The sequence below is a fragment of the Rana temporaria genome, chromosome 8, assembly GCF_905171775.1.
Source record: "Rana temporaria chromosome 8, aRanTem1.1, whole genome shotgun sequence".
Lineage (NCBI taxonomy): Eukaryota > Metazoa > Chordata > Amphibia > Anura > Ranidae > Rana > Rana temporaria.
In genome coordinates, this window is record NC_053496.1 from 62698526 (window position 1) to 62720618 (window position 22093).

At 44.1% G+C, this 22093-nt stretch overlaps 1 protein-coding gene across 2 annotated transcripts in view; it reads left to right on the forward strand.

Annotated features, from left to right (window-relative positions):
• LZTS2 (leucine zipper tumor suppressor 2) overlaps positions 1-22093 on the forward strand; it is a 237343-nt gene that overhangs the window by 89293 nt on the left and 125957 nt on the right. The gene's annotated exons all lie outside the window — the stretch shown is intronic.

Genomic DNA, 22093 nt, shown 5'->3' on the forward strand with positions numbered 1-22093 from the left:
AAAAGGTACCGTATTTATCGGGTTATTGCGAGCTCCGGCGTATAGCACGCACCCCTAAAGTGGACCCGACATTCCTGTAAAAAAACATTTTAGTACTTACAGTTTTGGTGTCTTGCGCGGCGGCCTTGTCGGGTCCGGCGTCCGTCTGCGGCGTCCTCCCCGCTCGATCCCCACTTTCCCGCGCCGAGTTTGAATACTGCGCCGGCATATACCGAGTGCAGTACACTCGTGTATAGTCGGGCAGGCTCGGAGCCGAATGTACTGCGCTCGGTATATGCTGGCGCAGTGTTCAAACTAGGCGCAGGAAAGCGGGTATCGGCGTATATCGTGCACCCACGATTTTGCCCTGATTTTCAGTGCAAAAAAGTGCGCGGTATACGTCCTATAAATACGGTATATAAACTAAGGAGAAAACAAAACAGGAACCCCTGTTCACTTTTCTGCCTGTTACCTTGTCTCCTTGGTTGTCCTCAAAAACTTACTTCCAAATCCAGCATTTTCAGCATTGTCCTGCTATAGTCTGCTGATCCATTGCTGTACGTCGGGTACCACGCCACCCTCTTCCTTTCTGACGTCATCAGTAGCCAGCTGTCTCTACCTGAGTCAGGCAGCACACTGCCAAGCCTGCCCTCCTTTGGACATTGTGTTGAAGTGTCCCCACAAGTGATGGGAAATCTGAAATGTTCAAATTGTTTTATTAATTTCCCTTTGGGATTAATAAATTATTCTGAATCTGAACTTTAAATCTGCGTCTTCAGCACAGGAGGTGAGGGGAAATCTTTCAATTAGGACAACGTTTTAGATGAGAACAGCCTAGGAGGGAATTTTCCTTACTTTCACCTAGCTTCCCATTGTGTCTCCTGGACGGGAGGTGAAGAGAATTCTCCCCAACAGAGAACAGGCAGTAAAAAACAAAGGAAAGAAACCCAAACTTTTTCCTGCTCTTTGTTATGGATATACTTAAGAACTAAAATAGTTTGGATGATGCAGTTGCTTCTCTTCTTGTCCAGTTGAAGCTTGATGTAGCTGTGGAAGTTCCCAGGAACACCAGCCTTCTGTGGGCAAGTCAAAAGTTTGTCATTGAGAGTTTTCTGCTGCAGTTGTTCAAACTGGGTGATTGCACGTAAAGCGGTAAGTCTCTAAGAAAAAAAATAAGTTTTCCACCTGCAAGGCGATATTATAATGTGCCAGTATGCACCACATACTAGCACATTGTGAAAGGCTTACTTTAAAACAAAGCCCTCCTGCAGAGGCTTCTATGTTTACCTTCCTCGTCTTACCACCACTTAAAAAATGCAAACTACACAAGTTTAGCCAGATTCAGGTATAGTTATGACGGCGTATCAGTAGAAATGCCGTCGTAACTCCGAATCCGCGCCGTCATACATTTAAGCGTATGCTCAAACTGAGATACGCTTAAATGTTGCTAAGATACGACCGGCGTAAGTCTCCTAAGCCGTCGTATCTTAGCTGCATATTTACACTGGCTGCTATGGGCGTGTACGCTGATATACGCCTAGAATATGTAAATCAGCAAGATACGCCTATTCATGAACGTACGCTCAACCGTCGCAGTAAAGATACGCCGTTTACGTAAGGCGTTTTCAGGCGTAAAGATAAACCATCAAAAAGATGGCGCAGCCAATGTTAAGTATGGACGTCGGACCAGCGTCGTATTTTTCACGTTTTAGGTCGTTTGCGTAAGTCGATTCAGAATAGGGCTGGGCGTAGGTTACGTTCACGTAAAGCATTGACTATTTGCGACGTGATTTGGAGCATGCGCACTGGGATGCGTCCACGGACGGCGCATACGCCGTTCGTTCGAAGCGTCATTTACGTGAGGTCACGATTAATTTCCATAAAACTCGCCCACCTCTTCCACATTTGAATTAGGCGGGCTTACGCCGGCCAATTTACGCTACGCCGCCACAACTTACGGAGCAAGTGCTTTGTGAATACTGCACTTGCCTCTCTAACTTGCGGCAGCGTAACGTAAACAACATACGTTGCGCCCGCACAAAGTTAAGCCGCCATACGTGAATCTACCTAGTTGATGTGACTTTTGCCTTTGTCGTCTTGCCCTTTAGTCCTATGAAATTTCTATCCCTGGTCTAGAAGTCACTTTTTATTCATGTAAACAAGAATTAATATTATTGTATATATTTTTCTTCATCGTGTGAATAGGGAGGTATACCTAATGTATTCGTAGCCGCTGAGTGATGGTGAAGCTCCTCCTAAATTACTGTTTATAAAGCGTATACAATTATCATCTAGCACTCACCTTGAGCATTATTCATCTAATTAAAACGGAATATAATTAAGTAATTCGGTTACTCACGTGTCCTTGTCAGGGTATCCAGGAGCCCCAAATGTGCACAAGTAAGGTACTGACCAATGTTAATCTATTCATCCAAAGGACATCAATTGTAAATGCAAAAAGCTATGCAACTCTGCAGATATCAGGAATATGTAGTAAAATCTAGAGACAAAAGTTTCCATTTGTACAAATGTACTAAATAACAGGTTAAGGCTTGGTTCACACTACTGCGATGTGACTTTTTTACGACTTTGCATATTCTGTGGGGCCAAGTTGCACTGTAAATCGCTCCATAGTAGTGCAAATTCACACCTTTCTGAATCTCATTGATTTGAAATCCACTACATTCTGTGTGACACAAGTTGCATCACAGGTTGTACTAGTGGGAACCAGACAGAGTTCATGTCCCTCAACCTAGGTTCACTCTAGTGCTGCTGCTTGATGTGTTTTTTAGTGCATTTTTGTAGTGTTTTTTTTGCATGTTTTTGATGTGTTTATAAAGCTTTATTTGTTTTTTTTGTACACTAGATGTGCCCCAAGATTACACCCTCTATGGAGATGGTTCCCATCTCCTAGCCGAACGCCGAAAGCCGCCTGAAAAAAAGGTCCGGGACCTTTTTTCAGGCGGCAGGCATCAGGCGTTCGGCGTGGAGATGTGAACCATCTACATAGAGGGAAATGTGTTTTCATCCCTCTGGCGGCAGCGGCGTCACACTACAGGCGACAAAACGCCTAGGTGTGAATGGGGGCTTAGGGTCTCTCTTTAGTTAACCTGACATGCACGCTCCTGCTCAGAACAGTTTCTTTGTAGACCACATGGTGCCAGGCTCAGAGGATGGGCATGCTCTGCTGCTATGCTTGAGGGACAGGAGGGCATTATGGGTAGTGCACTGGTGCTCCGCTTGGGGGATGCATACGCAGTACGGGTAGCACTCTATTACTGTGTCTAGGTACGTGTGCAGTATGGGCAGTACAGGAGTTATAAAATATAGTTCTAAAGATTTAACTTTCTTACTGTGAAAAGAGGAACCTAGGAAAAAAAACTGTAACCGCTAAAAATTAAGACTGGGCCACAAAGTGAAGTTGCATGAGATTACCTACAGGTTGGGGGGAGCTGAATGTAATGTCAGTGTTACACTGAGGATTATTACTGCTTGAATGAAAATCACAAGACCCTTTTTCAGTACCATATCCGCCGGCGTATAAGGCGACTGAGCGTATAGGACGAACCCCTTATTTTCCAGCTAAAATGTTGGTTTTGGGATATACTCGCCGTACAAGATGACCCCCTTCCTACTAGTCTGTCTGGATGCTGAGGGGTAGCCGGAGCAGCCGCTTACAGGAACAGGCTTTATTCAGCTTTTTTCAAATCTCATAGTGCCATTGCATGCCTCACCTCGACGTTCCCATACCTTATCCCTGACATGCAGAGTCTCAGTCAGATTGCGGGTGTCCATTGTTCAAAAGCTGCGCCTCCTCCTCGTGCTGTTCCGTGATAGGCAGAACACTCTGTGTTCAGTGTTCCACCTATCACGGATGTCCTCTCGTCTGAGGCCGAGGATGAGGAGACATCCGTGATATGCAGGAACACTGAACAGAGCCTCTGCTGGAAAACTGAGTGTTCCGCCTATCACGGAACAGCACGAGGAGGAGGCGTGGCTTTTGAACAATGGACACCCGCAATCTGACCGAGACTCTGCATGTCAGGGATAAGGTATGGGATCGTCGAGGTGAGGCATGCAATGGCACTATAAGATTTGAAAAAAGCTGAATAAAGCCTGTTCCTGTCAGCAGTTGCTCGCTGCTTTTGAACAATGGACGCCCGCAATCTGACTGAGACTCTGCATACAGGTACCGGCGTATAAGACGACCCCCGAGTTTTGAAGCATATTTTTAAGTACAAAGGGTCGTCTTATACACCGTAATATACAGTAAATAGATATTTTTTTATGTCTGTCTGAAACCGTGCTAAGCATGATTTTCAGATTTTCATGTTTCCTTTGACATTTCAAAAACAGAGTTTAGGCAACGCCAATCTGTAATCCGGTTTGATTTGTGATTTGCAGATAGATGTAACAAATCCGTTCCAGATAAGTCAGAACTTGTTTTCACAGGCTTTGACTTTTAACTATTTTGAAGAGCAGTGTGCACCGAAAGCTAGCGGAATTCCAGATATGGATTATTTTGGAAATGAAGAAGTAATGAAAGAAAGCTGCTTACAGCTGAATTCCAGATATGGATTATTTTGAATCATTGCCTTGAACCAGCTTGGACTAATGTAAAGTCAGCCATACATGGATCAAAATTCGGTCGGTTCAGTAGAGACCATTGAAATTGCAATGCACTGTAAAGTTTTGCAGAAGTTGCTCTATCGATCGACTTCTTTTCAACTACACTGTTGGATTTTTCTTGCTCGATCAGCACTGCAGACTATAGCCTGCAGCTTTGTTCAGTGTTTTCTGATGGCAGGGAGGTCTCCATTGTAAGAATACAATAGCTCAGTGGGGGAGAATCCCCCCCCCCCCACATGGATAGTGTGGATGGGGGAATCAAGTCAGTTTTCTTCTTACAACCTTTTCGGGTGAACGAAAAAAAGAAGTATCCATATTCCATATTTGTGCTGTGGAAGTGGAGAATCACTGTAGTAGTCACCGCTTCTACAGTGATCACTGCTTTTTATCCAGGTCCTGTTTTGAGCAGCTGCCCTGAACACTGGGTTGCTTACTTGGCATAGACACCATTAAAGAGGAAGTAAACCCTGATGGATTTTACTTCCTCTTTTTCTCCCCTGCAAAGTAAAAGCATAATGGGCTAGTATGCATGGCATACATCTTCACCCCTCTTCCTTCCTGGGCCGTGAACTCCGGCTCTGTGACTGGCCAGAGTGTGCGGGAGCCGCCGGTCACGGCGCGGCCCCTTTAGAAAAGTGCCCTTGGCACAAGCATATATGGTAAATATCTCCTAAGCCGTGCATGTTTAGGAGATATTTCCAGTACCTACAGGTAAGCCTTATTATAGGCTTACCTGTAGGTAACAGTGGCGTGTAAGGGTTTACACCATGTTTTAAGAGAACACCTTTTCCACAATGAATGCAAAGCATTCTTTGATTGGACAAGACGGTGAGGTGGTGACACATGGATAGCCACTTCGTTCAGAGAACACTTTGTATTCAGTGAGAAAAATACAAGGCGTTCTGTGAATGGCACCTGTGCTGAGTGAGCAACTCCCTGTGTTCAATATGTAGCGGTGAAGCCGTTTAGTATGAGAAGACAGCGGTGCAATCACTGTAGTGAGGGCGACTACTGCGGTTGTTATCCACTTCCACAGTAGGCCACCAGTATGGAATATGTATACTTATATTGGTCCAATACAGCCAAACCAAATAATCCATACCGAGGGCCAGATTCACAGTCAGCGGCGTAATTTTGTGCGGGAGTAACGTATCCGCTTTACGTTACGTCTCCACAACTTAGACGGGCAAGTGCTGTATTCTCAAAGCACTTGCTCCGTAAGTTGCGGGGGCGTAGCATAAATCGGCCGGCGTAAGCCCGCCTAATTCAAATTTGGATCAGGAGGGCGTGTTTTATGTAAATCTACTGTGACCTGACGTGATAAATGTTTTTGCCGAACGGCGTTTGCGCCGTCCGTGGAATTTCCCAGTGTGCATTGCTCCAAAGTACGCCGCAAGGACGTCATTGGTTTCGACGTCAACGTAAATGACGTCCAGCCCCATTCACGGACGACTTATGCAAACGACGTAACTTTTTCAAATTTCGACGCGGGAACGACGGCCATACTTAACATTGGTACGCCACACTTATGCCTCATATAGCAGGGGCAACTATACGCCGAGAAAAGCCTAACATAAACGTCGTAACTTTACTGCGTCGGTCGGGCGTACGTTTGTGAATTTGCATATCTAGCTAATTTGCATACTCGACGCGGAATTCGACGGAAGCGCCACCTAGCGGTCAGAAAAAATATGCAGTTACGATCCGACGGTGTAAGAGACTTACGCCTGTCGGATCTAATAGATATCTATGCGTAACTGATTCTAAGAATCAGGCGCATAGATACGACGGCTCGGATTAGGACTTACGACGGCGTACATGGCGCTGCACCGTCGTAAGTCCTTTCTGAATCTGGGCCCTAGACTGCGCTTTAAGCGGCTTTATTGAATTACTTCTTTCAGTTTCTGGATGCGAACATGCATCTTAATGGGTGCGTTGGCTGATTCTTTAAACCAGCTGCTGGCTGGCTTTCAAAATGGCCTGAATGTCTATAGGGATGAATGTTCGCATTCCCAAAATGGGTCCAAAGAGGACTTTAACTAAAAGCTCGGCAAATGCTTTGTAAATTCTTGTATACATTGCTCTTCAGACTGGCATTTACAAGCTGCAGCCGGTGTGATCAAAGCCTTAGTGGGCTGTCTTCCAACCTGTGTATAAGCCAAGTTGGCAGGGTTTTTTCTTTTTTTGGTGGCCCTTCCACAGCTTTCAATGAATCTGTAATATGTGCTGTCCATTATTTTCAGTTGGAACTTCCTTATGTTTAAATATTTGAAAAAAAAAAAAAATAGGAAGTGTAATTAGATTTTTTTATTTTTTGGTACACAGGATGGGTAGTGGTCTACCCTGTGTTGTATTATAGATGAAGACGTTAATGAACTTCTAACTGTTCCCAGATCTATCCTCCAGACCAAGAGATGTTTGGTCTCTCGTTTATTTTCTCATTGAATTATTTTTATTTCCTGAGCTTGTATATAGTTCCATGGAATAAATGAAGGCCGCCGCTCTGCAAACAATTACAATGAGTTATTAATAACAGATGTGTTTTTTTTTTTCTTGGTGATTCTTACCTCGGTGGCTGTCTCAGGCCTGTAAGTCTAGCAGAAATGTGAGGCCTGTTTTAAGGTAAGGATCCTGTTCCCGCCAGTTGAGCCGTATAGAGCTGTCAGATTCTTATGCATTATGGTGAACAGATGACTTCTGAGCTCGGGGTACAATTAAGTTATGCATTCATTTAGTTGGTGTCTAGTAACAGGAACCATCTGGCCTGTATCCCGTAATGGAAGATACATTATCTGCTGTATTAAGAGACATTCGTCTATGTCCAAACGTGGATGCATGTAGGAGATTGAGCTCATGTCTGTTTTCCCTGGACCATCAGATATGGTCATGGACGATGATACAAGTATAGGATACTATGTTACAATCACACCATTCCATCTCATATCGGAATCCCAGGTTTCTTACTCAAATGGCTGTCTAAAAGAGGGAAATGAGAATCACATGCAACCATTTTAATTACACAGCTCACTGCTAAATGAATTACTCACAAATGAAATGACTAGTAAACTTACCAAAGGTTGTACAGTGGGGATCGAAAGTTTGGGAACCCCAGGTAAAAATTTGTATTAATGTGCATAACGAAGCCAAGGAAAAGATGGAAAAATCTCCATAAGGCATCAAATTACAGATTAGACATTCTTATAATATGTCAAAAAAAGTTCGATTTTATTTCCATCATTTACACTTTCAAAATTACAGAAAAAAAATGTCTGCAAAAGTTTGGGCACCCTGCAGAGCTAATATCTTGTACTGCCCCCTTTGGCAAGTATCACAGCTTGTAAACGCTTTTTGTAGCCAGCCAAGAGTCTTTCAATTCTTGTTTGAAGTATCTTTGCCCATTCTTTTTCTTGGCTGTCTGTCACGCACTGCTCTTTTCAGGTCTATCCATAGATTTTCAATTATGTTGAGGTCAGGAGATTGTGAAGGCCAAGGCCATGGCAAAACCTTCAGTTTACGCCTGTTGATGTAATCCCCTGTGGATTTTGAGGTGTGTTTAGGATCATTATCCATTTGTAGAAGCCATCTCTCTAACTTCAGCTTTTTCACAGATGGCATCAAGTTACCATCCAAAATTTGCTGAAATTTTATTGAATCCATTTTTCCTTCTACTCATGAAATGTTCCCTATGCCACTGGCTGCAATACAACCCCGGCTGCAATACAACCCCAACGCATGATTGTTCCACCCCCATGCTTAACAGTTGGACAGAGGTTCTTTTCATTTAAATTCTGTGCCCTTTCTTCTCCAAACGTACCTTTTCTCATTCCGGCCAAAAAGTTATATTTTAACCTCATCGGTCCACAGATCTTGTTTCCAAAATGCATCAGGCTTGTCTATATGTTCATTTTCAAAGTTCAAACGCTGATTTTTGTGGTGAGGACGTAGAAGAGGTTTTCTTCTGATGACTCTTCCATGAAGACCATATTTGTACAAGTATCTCTTTATAGTGGAATAGTGTACCACAACTCCAGTGTCTGCCAGATCTTTCTGGAGGGATCGTGCAGTCAAACGTGGGTTTTGAATTGCTTTTCTCACAATCCTGCAAGCTGTTCTGTCTGATATTTTTCTTGGTCTTCCAGATCTTGCTTTAACTTCCACTGTTCCTGATGACTGCCATTTCTTAATTACATTCTGAACAGAGGATATTGACATCTGAAAACGCTTTGCTATCTTCTTATAGCCTTCTCCAGCTTTGTGAGCGTTAACTATTTTCAGTTTTAGTTTTCTAGACAACTGCTTAGAAGAACCCATGGTGCTGATTGTTGGGGCAAGGTCAGATGAGTCTGGGCATTTAAAACCTTTGAGATTGACATCACCTGGTCTTCCCAGACGATGATTGAGAACAATCCATGACACTGGCAGGTCTCAGCTTTGCAAAGGGGGCAGTGCATGCTATAAATTCTGCAGGGTGCCCAAACTTTTGCAGCCACCATTTTTTTGTTTTCTGTAATTTTGAAAGTGTAAATGATGGAAATAAAATCTATCTTTTTTTTTTTACATATTATAAGAATGTCTAATCTGTAATTTGATGCCTTTTGGAGATTTTTCCATTTTTCCTTGGCTTCGTTATGCACATTTTTACAAATTTTTACCTGGGGTGCCCAAACTTTCGATCCCCACTGTATGCATTTTTCTTTTCATTCTTGTTTGCTTTTGTACAGCTCAGGAGAAGTGTTCTCCATTTGGAGAGCATGTGACAGTGTGACAACACAGGAGCACAATTGGGAGTCGAGGACAGAGGGTTGTCACCTTATAACAGGAAGTACCCAGCCAAGGAATTGTGTGGCAGGATCAGCTTGCCTTAAAAATGAAAATTACATTTGAACTTAAATGACCTAAAGCATTTTTAAAGTGGTTAGGTCAACACAATAAAAACCTCCCATCCCCTCTGTAACAACATAACATGATGTGCCCCTGTGTCTGTGAATAAGAGCCTCTAGAGTAAAATACATAGACACTGTGATGAGTAGCACCATCATCTTGGAAATTTGAATATAGAAAGATTGGGTGTAAGGTCCCCAAACCAGAGAACCAAAAGGCCAATCGGACTATTGCAGTACTAATAAATGGATACCATCAATTATAAAAATGCAGGTATAAAACAAAAGGAAGTTTTATTGAATACAACAAAATGGGACACAATAGGAAAATACAGAATTAAAATTGTTATAACCATGTACAACGCCAATATAAGGATCCCCGGAAGGGTAAACAACACAGTGGGTTGAAGATCACAACAATCTCAACTAGTTTTGTGGCGTGTGCCGTTTCATCAGGAGCATATCTAAAAATAATTAGACAATTAGTCTATGGTTAATTTAAGAGGAACAACAATGTGTAGATTGGGGAGCAAGGGCTCAGTCGCTTACCTAAAAAGTTCCCGCCAAGTGAGGGCAACAGGGGCAACCAGACAAAGTTCCTGCACGGTGGCCATGGGGGGGAAATATATGTAGATGGATCTACTTATCAGACACCCCTGTGTCTGTGTTATATAAAAAAAAGCTGCCGATCTGTACCTATATCAGAGCATCTTCCAGCGCTGACATGACGTTGGCTAGGGAGGAGAAAAACAGGCACAGGGACACTTAATGTTATGTTATAGAGAGGAGGGGATTTTTATTTGTGGTTATAATAGCAGTAGGAGTAGAGGGGGCAGGCACTGACACAGAGCAGACAGGCAGGGGGGGGGGGGGGGGGCGACATAGAAGGGCTGCGGATGACAGAGGCACATAACTGACCACCGTGTCAGTGCTCAGCAGCCATGATAAATCATGGTCAGTTTACAGGGGGGAGGGTATAGCCAGGCAGGATCAGCCAGATTTTTTTTTAGGTGATAGAAGGGACCAAATTGCACAGAACAAGCACTGTGCTAATATTCACGCTTTAAAGGGGTTGTAAAACTTTGTTTTTTTTTCACCTTAATGCATCCTAGGCATTAAGGTGAAAAAACACCTTGCAGTCACCGCCCCCCCAGTCCCCGTTTTACTTACCTGAGCCCCGAATTTCCAAGGGTGCGATCCCACATCATTCTCCCCATGCCTGACTGACTCTTCATTGGATAGATTGATGGCAGCAAAGCCATTGGCTCCTGCTGCTGTCAATCAAATCCAATGATGCGCCCACCAGGGGGCGGGGGTGAGTCATACAATCGGTCGGCTATGGACGCCGATTGTATGGCACAGGAGCGCACCCGCAAGCTAGCCCCCTCGGGATAGAGCTTCCCAGAGGGGGTTAGCTCTTGCGGGGAAGAGCCGCCGTATACATTGGCGCACGTCTCTATTGTAAGTATCTGCTAATCCGTGTAGGTTTAGGAGATATTTCCAGCACCTACAGATAAGCCTTAACCACTTAAGGACGGCTTAGCGCCGATAAACGTCGGCAGAATGGCACGGCTGGGCACAATCACGTAAGGGTACCATCCCTTTAAGTGCCCAGCCGTGGGTCGCGCGCTGCCGGTCCGCGACCCTGTCCGAAGCTCCGTGGCAGCGGGACCCGATCGCCGCCCGTGTCCCGCGATCGGTCACAGGAGCTGAAGAACTGGGAGAGGCGTGTGTAAACACACCTTCTCCATTCTTCACAGTGGCAGTGTCACTGATCGTCTGTTCCCTGATATAGGGAAAGACGATTAGTGACGTCACAAGTCCAGCCCCGCTCCCCTACAGTTAGAAACACATATGAGGTCACACTTAACCACTTCAACGCTCCTTAGTGGTTAACTCCTAAACTGCAATTATCATTTTCACAAGAATCAATGCATTTTTATAGCACTTTTTGCTGTGAAAATGACAATGGTCCCAAAAATGTGTCAAAAGTGTCCGATGTGTCCACCATAATGTCGCAGTCACAAAAAAAATCACTGATCACCGCCATTAGTATTTATTTTGTAAACGCTATAAATTTTGCGCAAACCAATCGTTAAACGCTTATTGCGTTTTTTTTTTTTTTTTTTACCAAAAATAGGTAGAAGAATACGTATCGGCCTAAACACATTAGAACTGCTGTTTTGCTACTTGTAATGTCAACGGCCACCACAAGATGGCGCCAGATCACAGAAGGAAGCTTAGGCCTGCAGAAGGCTGCAAAGCCACGGCCTTCTGCAGGCCTAAGCTTCCCTCTGTGACGGCTGCAAAGCCACGGTCTCAATTACCGGCGATCGCACTGCGCGATTGCGGCCGGCCCGTGCCTGCCGGTAATTGAGGCCGTGGTTTTGCGGCCTTCTGCAAGCCTAAGCTTCCCTGGGCGCCAGGTCACAATTTCTTGTCGCAATTGCGCCTGGATTTTGTCGAGCGCTAAGGGGTTAGGTGTGTCCTGTTGTGTTTTTTTTATTTTATTTTTACTGTAGGGGGCGTGGCTGGACGTGTGATGTCACTGATCATTGTTCCCTTTGACAGGGAACATACGTTCAGTGACAAGCCATGGGGAAGGTTTGTTTACACTCACCTTTCCCCGTTCTTCAGCTCCTGTGACCCGATCGCGGGACACCAGCGGGTTCGGGTCCGCGGGTCCTGCGGGCGCGGTCACGAAGCTCAGGACTAGGTCACGAGCGTGACCCACGGCTGGGCTCTTAAAGGCGACGTGCCTGTGCCCAGCCATGCCTTTCTGCTGACGTATATCGGCGTGAAGGGTTCCACAAGTGGTTAAAGAAGTTCGAAGTCCCTATCCAGTCCCTTGCCATCTTGTTACAAAGCAGCAGAAATGATAAATGGTTTTCAATTTTTTTTCTTACAAATATGTGAAAAGTGTGGCGTGCATTTGTATTCAGCCCAATTTAATCCGCCTCCCCTAACTAAAATCTAGTGAAACCAATTGCCTTAAGAAGTCACCGAATTAGTAAATGAGTCCACCTGTGTGTAATTTATACTCAGTATAAAAACAGCTGTTCTGTGAAGCCCTTAGAGCAGGGGCTCAAACTGGTGGCCCTCCAGCTTTTGCGGAACTACAAGTCCCATCATGCCTCTGCCTATGCGAGTCATGCTTGTAACTGTCAGCCTTGCAATGCCTCATGGGAATTGTAGTTCTGCAACAGCTAGAGGGCCACCAGTTTGAGACCCCTGCCTTTAGAGGTTTGTTAGGGAACCTTAGCAAACAGACCGCATCGTGAAGGCCAAGGAACATACCAGACAGGTCAGGGATACATTTGTGGAGACGTTTAATGCAGGGTTAGGTTGTAAAAAAATATCAAACTTTGAACATCTCACGGAGCACTGTTCAATCTATCATTGGAACATCTATAAAATGGAAAGAGTACGACAACTGCAAACCTACCAAGACATGGCCATCCACCTAAACTGACAGGCCGGGCAAGGAGAGCATTAATCGGAGAAGCAGCCAAGAGGCCCATGGTAACTCTAGAGGAGCTCCAGAGGCCCATGGTAACTCTAGAGGAGCTCCAGAGGCCCATGGTAACTCTAGAGGAGCTCCAGAGGCCCATGGTAACTCTAGAGGAGCTCCAGAGGCCCAAGGTAACTCTAGAGGAGCTCCAGAGGCCCAAGGTAACTCTAGAGGAGCTCCAGAGGCCCAAGGTAACTCTAGAGGAGCTCCAGAGGCCCATGGTAACTCTAGAGGAGCTCCAGAGGCCCATGGTAACTCTAGAGGAGCTCCAGAGGCCCATGGTAACTCTAGAGGAGCTCCAGAGGCCCATGGTAACTCTAGAGGAGCTCCAGAGGCCCATGGTAACTCTAGAGGAGCTCCAGAGGCCCATGGTAACTCTAGAGGAGCTCCAGAGGCCCAAGGTAACTCTAGAGGAGCTCCAGAGGCCCAAGGTAACTCTAGAGGAGCTCCAGAGGCCCAAGGTAACTCTAGAGGAGCTCCAGAGGCCCATGGTAACTCTAGAGGAGCTCCAGAGGCCCATGGTAACTCTAGAGGAGCTCCAGAGGCCCATGGTAACTCTAGAGGAGCTCCAGAGGCCCATGGTAACTCTAGAGGAGCTCCAGAGGCCCATGGTAACTCTGGGGGAGCTCCAGAGATCCACAGCTCAGGTGGTAGAATCTGTCTAAAGGACAACTATTAGCCGTGCACTCCACAAATGTATGCCACACTTTTCACATATTTATTTGTAAAACATTTTGAAAACTATTTATCATTTTCTCTCCACTTCACAATTATTTGCCACTTTGTGTTTCTCTATCACATAAAATTCCAATAAAATACATTTGTTTTTGGTTGCAACGTGACAAAATGTGGCAAATTTCAAGGGGTATGAATACTTTTTTTAAGGCACTGTAACTACACATTGTACTAACGAGAACAGTAACCAGAGGAGCCTACATCTAAATGAATGAAGAGTAGGCCCATGGTTTTTTACCCATGTCAGGTTTTTATGCTCACTTATACTCTGCTTGTCTTTGAAACAAAATTAAACACACTTGTTATTTCAGAGAACATAATTGACTTTCAAATGTTATTTTTATTTTTGCTCAAAAAAACTCACAATGAAAGGATGATTCCACATAGAACCACTAGGTGGCGCTTCTTTCCTTAATAACCAGTCAGCCACAGCTGCAAAAGCATTTGAATTCTGATGCGGTTGTATTAGGTTTGATGATTCGAGCATCTCTAGCTATAAATAGTTTGGTGTATGTGTTTTAAGATGAAAGTCTGTAGTATCCGTTTCCATTTCGCTGCACATTCAGTTTTTAGGTGTATATGTAAACCCTTCAATCTATTTTGATACAATGTTTTTTATTGAAATTCAAAGAGGACAAATGCAAAGTTCCCACGTAGGGGATATGAGCATTATTATTATTATTATTATTAAACAGGATCTATATAGCGCCAACAGTTTGCGCAGCGCATTAGACACTGTGCAAAATGGTATGCAAATAACACAGAAAATGTGTCTTAAGGCCCGTACACATGATCGGGTATTCCGACAACAATTGTCAGATGGATGTGTTTTGTCGGATAATCCGACCGTCTGTATGCTCCATCGGACAATTGTTGCAATTTCCGACAACAAATGTTGTCTGTGCATACTCTCAAATTGTCCGAAAACAAATGTGTTCCGTCGGATTATCTGATCGTGTGTACGCAAATCCGTCGGGCTAAAATCCAAAGTACAAACAGGCATGCTCCAAACCAATGCTAAACATCAGATAACAATAGCAGAAGTTGCCCAAAGGGTGGCAGTAAAGAGCTGAAAAACCATGTCGTTTGGTGTATGTTGGCTGAAAAATTTCTGCCATCTGTATGCAGAACAAGTTCACAGACAACGCCCTTCGGACAAAAATCCATTGATTTGTCCGATGAAAGTCCGATCGTGTGTATGAGGCTTTAGGGTGTGAACTATGAACTAACAAAGACCCTCTGGTCTCTAATAAAGACCCTCTAGTATGTTTCACACCATGCCTTGCAGTGTAAGTTTTCTTAAACCAGAACTCCGGGATAAGCAAATATTGTCTAAATACAAGAGGAATGTGTATTCTTATTTGTCTTGGTGTGATTTGTGTATTTCTTTCAGATCGGTGCAGTAATCCTGTGTGAAGCTTTGTGTAAAGCTTCCTGTAATGAAGACCAGTCTCTGCTTTCTCTCCTTATGCAGGGTGACTGGTCTGGTCTCCGCCTCCTTCTTTCGTTTTCTACAGGCAGCCTGTAGTGGGTGGAGCCTGCAGGGTCCCTCCCACAGCTCTGCTCTCTGCACATGTTATGTACAGCACAGTGATTGTCACTTCTACATTTACTTTTACAATTTGATAACTGAGTTTGCAAAGGCATTTGGTGCTCACAAAGTAGATTTACATGCTTTGCGGCTATTGAGGAATATATTTAAATGTAATGTTTTTGTGCCTAGAGTCCAGCATCAAGCATCACAATGCACAGTGTTTTACATGAATTGGGGTAACAAGTATTGCTCGATTGCACTAGTGTGAGCATGCTCAGACTGTGCTTTACTTTTCTAAGCTTGAGTCAGCTGGCCCATTGGAAACAATCCACTCTCTCTTTAAAGCGGGGGTTCACCCCAAAAAATTTTTTTTTAACATTACATTCAGCCGAGTTGTCAGAATGACAATCGGCTGTTTTTTTTAAATTTTATCCCCGTACATATCGTATTTTCACCGCCGCTTCCGGGTATGTCTTCTGCGGGACTGGGCGTTCCTAATTGATTGACAGGCTTCCGACCATCGCATACTGTGCGTCACGAGTTGCCGAAAGAAGCCGAACGTCGGTGCGCAGGCGCCGTATAGAGCCGACTCGCAGTCCAGCTTCTTTCAGCAACTCGTGACGCGCTGTATGCGACGGTCAGAAGCCTGTCAATCAATTAGGAACGCCCAGTCGCGCAGAAGACATACCCGGAAGCCGCGGTGAAAATACGGTATGTACGGGGATAAAATAAAAACAAACAGCCGATTGTCATTCTGACAACTCAGCTGAATGTAATGTTAACATTTTTTTTTTTTTGGGTGAACCCCCGCTTTAATTGAGGATATCTTGGCTCAACAGTTGTTTAATGGCTAGTTCACCATTGCCACAAAACTGGCAATGCAGATAAGGGTCACCTGTAGATATTAGCGAAGTGTACAGCTGTGACTAAAGTTGAATAGTGCAAACTTTATCTCTTTAAAAAAAAACAAAGTTGAATATTGCCCTTGCTATAGGTGTAGGCCAGGGATATGCAATTAGCGGACCTCCAGCTGTTGCAGAACTACAATTCCCATGAGGCATAGCAAGACTCTGACAGCCACAAGCATGACACCCAGAGGCAGAGGCATGATGGGACTTGTAGTTTTGCAACAGCTGGAGGTCCGCTAATTGCATATCCCTGGTGTAGGCCATTTACGTACCTTCTGAATTTAGACTGGAATACTCCCAGGACGTTGATAAGTGAGGCCTATCCGTTAATGCTCACCTCCTCCATTACAGGAGTGAGCTTCTAACGGCTGAGCTCAGAGCTGCTGCATCAGGGGAGAAAGAGCATGTTAGGAGGTTTGAATCGGAGAAAGAGCTCTCTCCTGTGATGGAAAAGGTGAAAAGTAACGACTTGGCCTCACTTAGCAACGTCCTGCGAGTATTCCATTCAGGCTTTGGAAAGGTACGTAAATGGCCTACACCTATAGCAAGGGTATTATTCAGCTTCAGTCGGAGCTGCACTGTGTGTTTTTATCTACAAACGCATTGTTGCCAACAGTCCCTAGTTGCCCGGGACATTCACGGAAAACTGACTGATGTCTCGGGCAGACTTTGTCCTGGGCAGAATCAGGAAAAATAAGCAATTTCACGGTCAGCAGCCTAGTAGACTTTGTAATGTAAAATGTAGCCGCAGTGCTGGGGTAACACAAAGGTTCTTTTGCACAGTACATTCCCTATTTAGCACATTCTGATCTATGCAAGTCAAGTCAGACTCTGTTTAACCACTTTTTGCTTGCTGCATTATGACTTATTTTTTGTGTTTTTGTGTATTGTATGGATGCCCCGCCCCTAATTGTAGTGGTCCCACCTGCAGAGGCTTTTTCACCACACAGAAAAAAATGTGTCCCCAAATTTTTTTTTTTCTAACAACTATGCAAACAATCCTTACCCGCATAATAGTAAAGGTGAACTAACCCTTTAAAGTGAGTCTGCCATGTGAAAAGTATGTAGGCTGCCACAGCTGAACCCGTTTTCCTGGCTGTCATGCCGATGCCAGGGTTTCAGTGCTAGAGAGGGGAAATTCTGACACAAGTATGGCATGCTTGTTCTGGGTTTTTGAGCCTCATTGATTGATGTTGAACCACTGGATATCTGGACCAGTGCTTTGTAAGAACAGCGACCCAGGTCTGCTGGCACAAGATAGCTTGATTTACTTTTAAAGAACTTTCAACATTATTTAAAAAAAAACAACAAAAACATGCAACTCAGCCCGTATTGAGAGGGAAGACAGAGAAAAAAAAAACACAACCCCAACACCCTCGGTCCCCATGCTCTCACGCCCCCTACCCCCATCGCTCCCTCATCCAACCTCTCCTTTCTCGTCATACCTCCAAAATTTCAAACCACCTTCTCCATATTTTTTCATATTTCCCTAAACAGCCTCTATGTAGGAAAGTATACTTTTCCTTAATTAAAGTTTCCCTTACTTGTGTTTTCCATCCTGCTACAGTAGGTGGATGTGGTGATAACCACTTTTGTGCAATGAGCTTACGAGCCTGGAATAGACTTCTATTTATTGAAACAATATATTTCACTGGGATTCTTGATTCATCCAGTATACCCAGAAGACATCCCCCTGGCTCAATAAGCAACCCTATCTCAAGTAGACAATTGAAAAGAGTACCGCTTCAAGCCCTGCGACCTATGCTGTGCTCCCGCCCTGTAGTACTGACAGATGCAGACTCTGCGCTGATCCGTGGAAAAAAGAAATGTTCCTGGACTGCCGCACTCTGATAGGCGATTTATTGAAACAAAATGATCAAAGGATAAAATCCAAAGCTGTATAACATCCAAAAATTCATGCAGCACTGCAATCAATGGTAGAAAGTGGACATAGGGGACAAAAAAGCTAACATGTTTCACATCATGGATAGATGCTTAGTCATAGGTTATGCTATGACTAAGCATCTATCCATGATGTGAAACATGTTAGCTTTTTTGTCCTCTATGTCCACTTTCTACCATTGATTGCAGTGTTGCATGAATTTTTGGATTTTATCGTTTGTTCATTTTGTATCAATAATATCAGAGTGCGGCAGTCCAGGAACATTTCTTTTTTCAAGTACACAATTGATACCACCCCAAACCAATAGCAATGGAGTTTAGGGCATCTCCATAATATGTGTATTGAATTAGCTACTCTCCCTTTCAGTGGCGGCTGGTGCTCAAAATTTTTGGGGGGGGCGCAAATGAAAAAAAAAATTGCAGCCTCACTGTGCCCATCAAATGCAGCCACTGTGCCATCAATTGTCACCACTGTGCCATGCCATTAAACGCAGCCACTGTGCCATTAATGGTCACCACTGTGCCATGCCATCAAACGCAGTCACTGTGCCATCAATTGTCACCACTGTGCCATGCCATCAAACGCAGCCACTGTGCCATCAATAAAACCATATCTTCTAATATTTATTCAAGAATAGCAGTCTGATGAGGAAGAGAATGCCACATTTGATGTGTAAAGCCCCAAACACACTATCAGTTTTCCTGATGGTTTTCTCTTCAGGTTTACCAAAACCATCTAATATGAGGTCAAACCTTAAGCGTTTCAATTTGAATGCAATCAGGCAGGTCCTTGTACTACATGGTTTTGGTAAACCTGAAGATAAAACCAGCAGGAAAACTGATAGTGTATATGGGGCTTTAGAGTTGTCACCCCCTGTATCAGCCTGATACTATCAGGCATTTCGTAATTATTATAGTTATGGTGGATTTAGAACGTCCTTAGCTACTTTGTTGTGGAACATGTTAATGTAGCTTCATCCATACATTCCTAGAAGTGCCCTTCGTCGCCGCTGTGCCCTGTAAAGTGCATCTCCCCCCCCCCCCGCCCGGCACTTACCTTTACTGGAGTCAGCCATCCACGTCCCTCGATGTTTTCTACCACCCTCAATGACTGACAGGCGTCTCAGACAATCAGGTTACCGGTACCCAGAATTGGCCAACCTGATTGGCTGAGACGCCTGTCAGTCTTATCCAAGGAGCGTATCCCTAGTGCGTTCCTTGTATAAGCTTCCGAGCGCCGACCATCTGAATAGAACAACGGCAGCGGCGATAATAACATAGATTCGTGCAATGCATGAATCTATGTTATTAGACTCAGTGGCGGTGAGAGCCAGAGGGGGCGGCGCTCCAGCGACCTCTATAGACGAACCGCCACTGCTCCCTTTACATCTTGGACATTGGTCTGTATCTCTACACTTCCATTTGAATAATTTCTCTGCTGTATAGTGTACCCGGTGGAGGATAAATAATTGTGTTGAATTTTGTGTTGGAGATAGAGGACTGAGGTATTGCCGATTAATGCCTGTGCCCACTGTTCATCTGAAATTAGCCCTATATCACCCGACCAGGCTGATCTTTTTTTTAATTTATCAAATAATATATCTTATAATTGTGACATCAGACCCTTTTTTTCCCCAATCGTATCTAAAAAAACAACAAAAAAACAACATTTTAGAATGCATAAAGAATCTAAAAATGGACCGTCTCTCCAAAATAGGAATACAATGATATGGGTATTTGAGGGGCAACAGGAGTGGTATTGGCATAGGTGTTTGGTATGGCAGATCCGTTTCCTTTTATTTGGGTATAAGCAAAGACATGTATAGTGATATTTCGAGAGCGAACTTCTGTAGCACTTAGCCTTATATGCTCTACAGTTTATTAATTCTTTGGCTGTGCATGATGTCCTGGACTATGCCCATAGAAAGAGAAGAGATCCTTTCCAAGTCTTTGCTGAAATTGTGCAAATATTTGGAAGCTGAACATAGTGTGAACCCGAAGGTTAGTGAGTCACCAGTAGATTCTTAGGGAAATTCAGCTTTTATGCAGTACTTAAATTGTATCTAAATCCAATAACAAATATTTAATATATTTCATCTTGCAAGACCTTTATATATGTCTGCATTAATTATATATTTTCAAACTGTTTTCCTTGATTTTCACTTGATTATGCTGCCAGTAACACTACTTGTCCTAGGGTGACAACTCTCACAAAATGAAAACACCATGCTTGTTCGTCGCCCCTGGGACCAGGAGTTGCAGTTACAAAGCTCTTTAATTGTCTTTTGCTGGTGAAAATCCTTATAGCAGCTTGGCCATGCAGATACAGGGGTTGTTTGTGAACTGCTGTATGTGTTGGTTAGAATTTGGGGTCTCAAAACACTGAACAAAGGACATGCTAATATCACAAGGACTACAGCCAATGGGGACTTGGCTGGCCATTGACTTAAAGTGGAGTTCCACCCATTTTTTTATGTTTGTCTGTGCTGCATGCCCTAATCTCATAGTGTTCAGAATGGACAATTTTTATTTTTGTTGCTTGTAAATACCTTTATTTTGTAGTCCTTCATTACTTCCTCCTCCTTATTAGCCTAGGCTATTCGCAAGGTTTTCTGGGATAGGCATCATGTATCCCAGTAGTCCTTGCAAATAGCCTATTTGCATAGAGAAGGGGCGGCAACTTCCTCTGACACTCCTGTTGCTATGGAAACCTGACTGAAACCTATTACATCGCTTGTGCAGCACTGAGCATGTGCGAGATCTGCAAGGCTGAAATCCAGGAAGTCATACAGTCTGGCTTCATGATGCCCACACTTAAGATGGCCACGGTCTATTTCTAGATTATAAACTAACTAAATGCTCTAACAACCTAACAAAACGGACCTTAGTTTACAGACTAACTTTACTAGACTACATTAAGCTTGTGTATTACAGGGGTATTTATATTTAAAAAGTGAAATTGTGGGTGGAACTCCCCTTTAAGGAAATCAGACATGCCAGAGTGATTGGACTACCTGGCGCTTCTACCTCCATCAGTACAACATGCAGGCCAAACATTTGTGTTGAGGTCTATGGAGAGGAGTGGGAAAGGCAGACTGTAGACAAGGTTCTGGTATTTTACACATCTGTACATGGATCCAATCTCCTCAGAGCAATGTGTTTGAGTGCAATATGAAAATCAATTATTCAATGTAGTATTTGGAGACTTGGGCCCAGATTCACGTACAGCGGCATATCTTTAAACGGGCGTAACGTATCCTATTTACGGTACGCCTCCGCAACTTAGACGGGCAAGTGCAGTATTCTCAAAGCACTTGTTCCGTAAGTTGCGGCGGCGTAGCGTAAATAGGCCGGCTTAAGCCCGCCTAATTCAAATTGTGAAGAGGTGGGCATGTGTTATGTAAAATAACCATGACCCGACGTGATTGACGTTTTTAACGAACAGCGCATGCGCCGTCCGTGGAATATCCCAGTGTGCATTGCTCCAAAGTACGCCGCAAGGACGTATTGGTTTCGACGTGAACGTAAATTACGTCCAGCCCCATTCACGAACGACTTACGCAAACGACGTAAAATTTTCAAATTTCGTCGCGGGAACCACGGCCATACTTAACATTGGTACGCCTCATATAGCAGGGGTAACTTTACGCCGGGAAAAGCCTAACGTAAACGGCGTATCTGTACTACGTCGGCCGGGCGTACGTTCGTGAATTCGCGTATCTAGCTGATTTAGAAATTTCTAGGCGTAAATCAGCGCACACGCCCCTAGCGGCCAGCGTAAATATGCAGTTAAGATTTGACGGCGTAAGAGACTTACGCCGGTCGGATCTAATACAAATCTATGCGTAACTGATTCTAAGAACCAGGCGCATAGATACGACGGCTCAGACTCAGAGATACGACGGCGTATCTGGAGATATGCCGTCGTATCTTGTTTGTGAATCTGGCCCTCGATCTGCATTTTCCTATCCAAGTCTGTTACATGGGGTATTGAAAATCTTTTGTGAACAAGCTC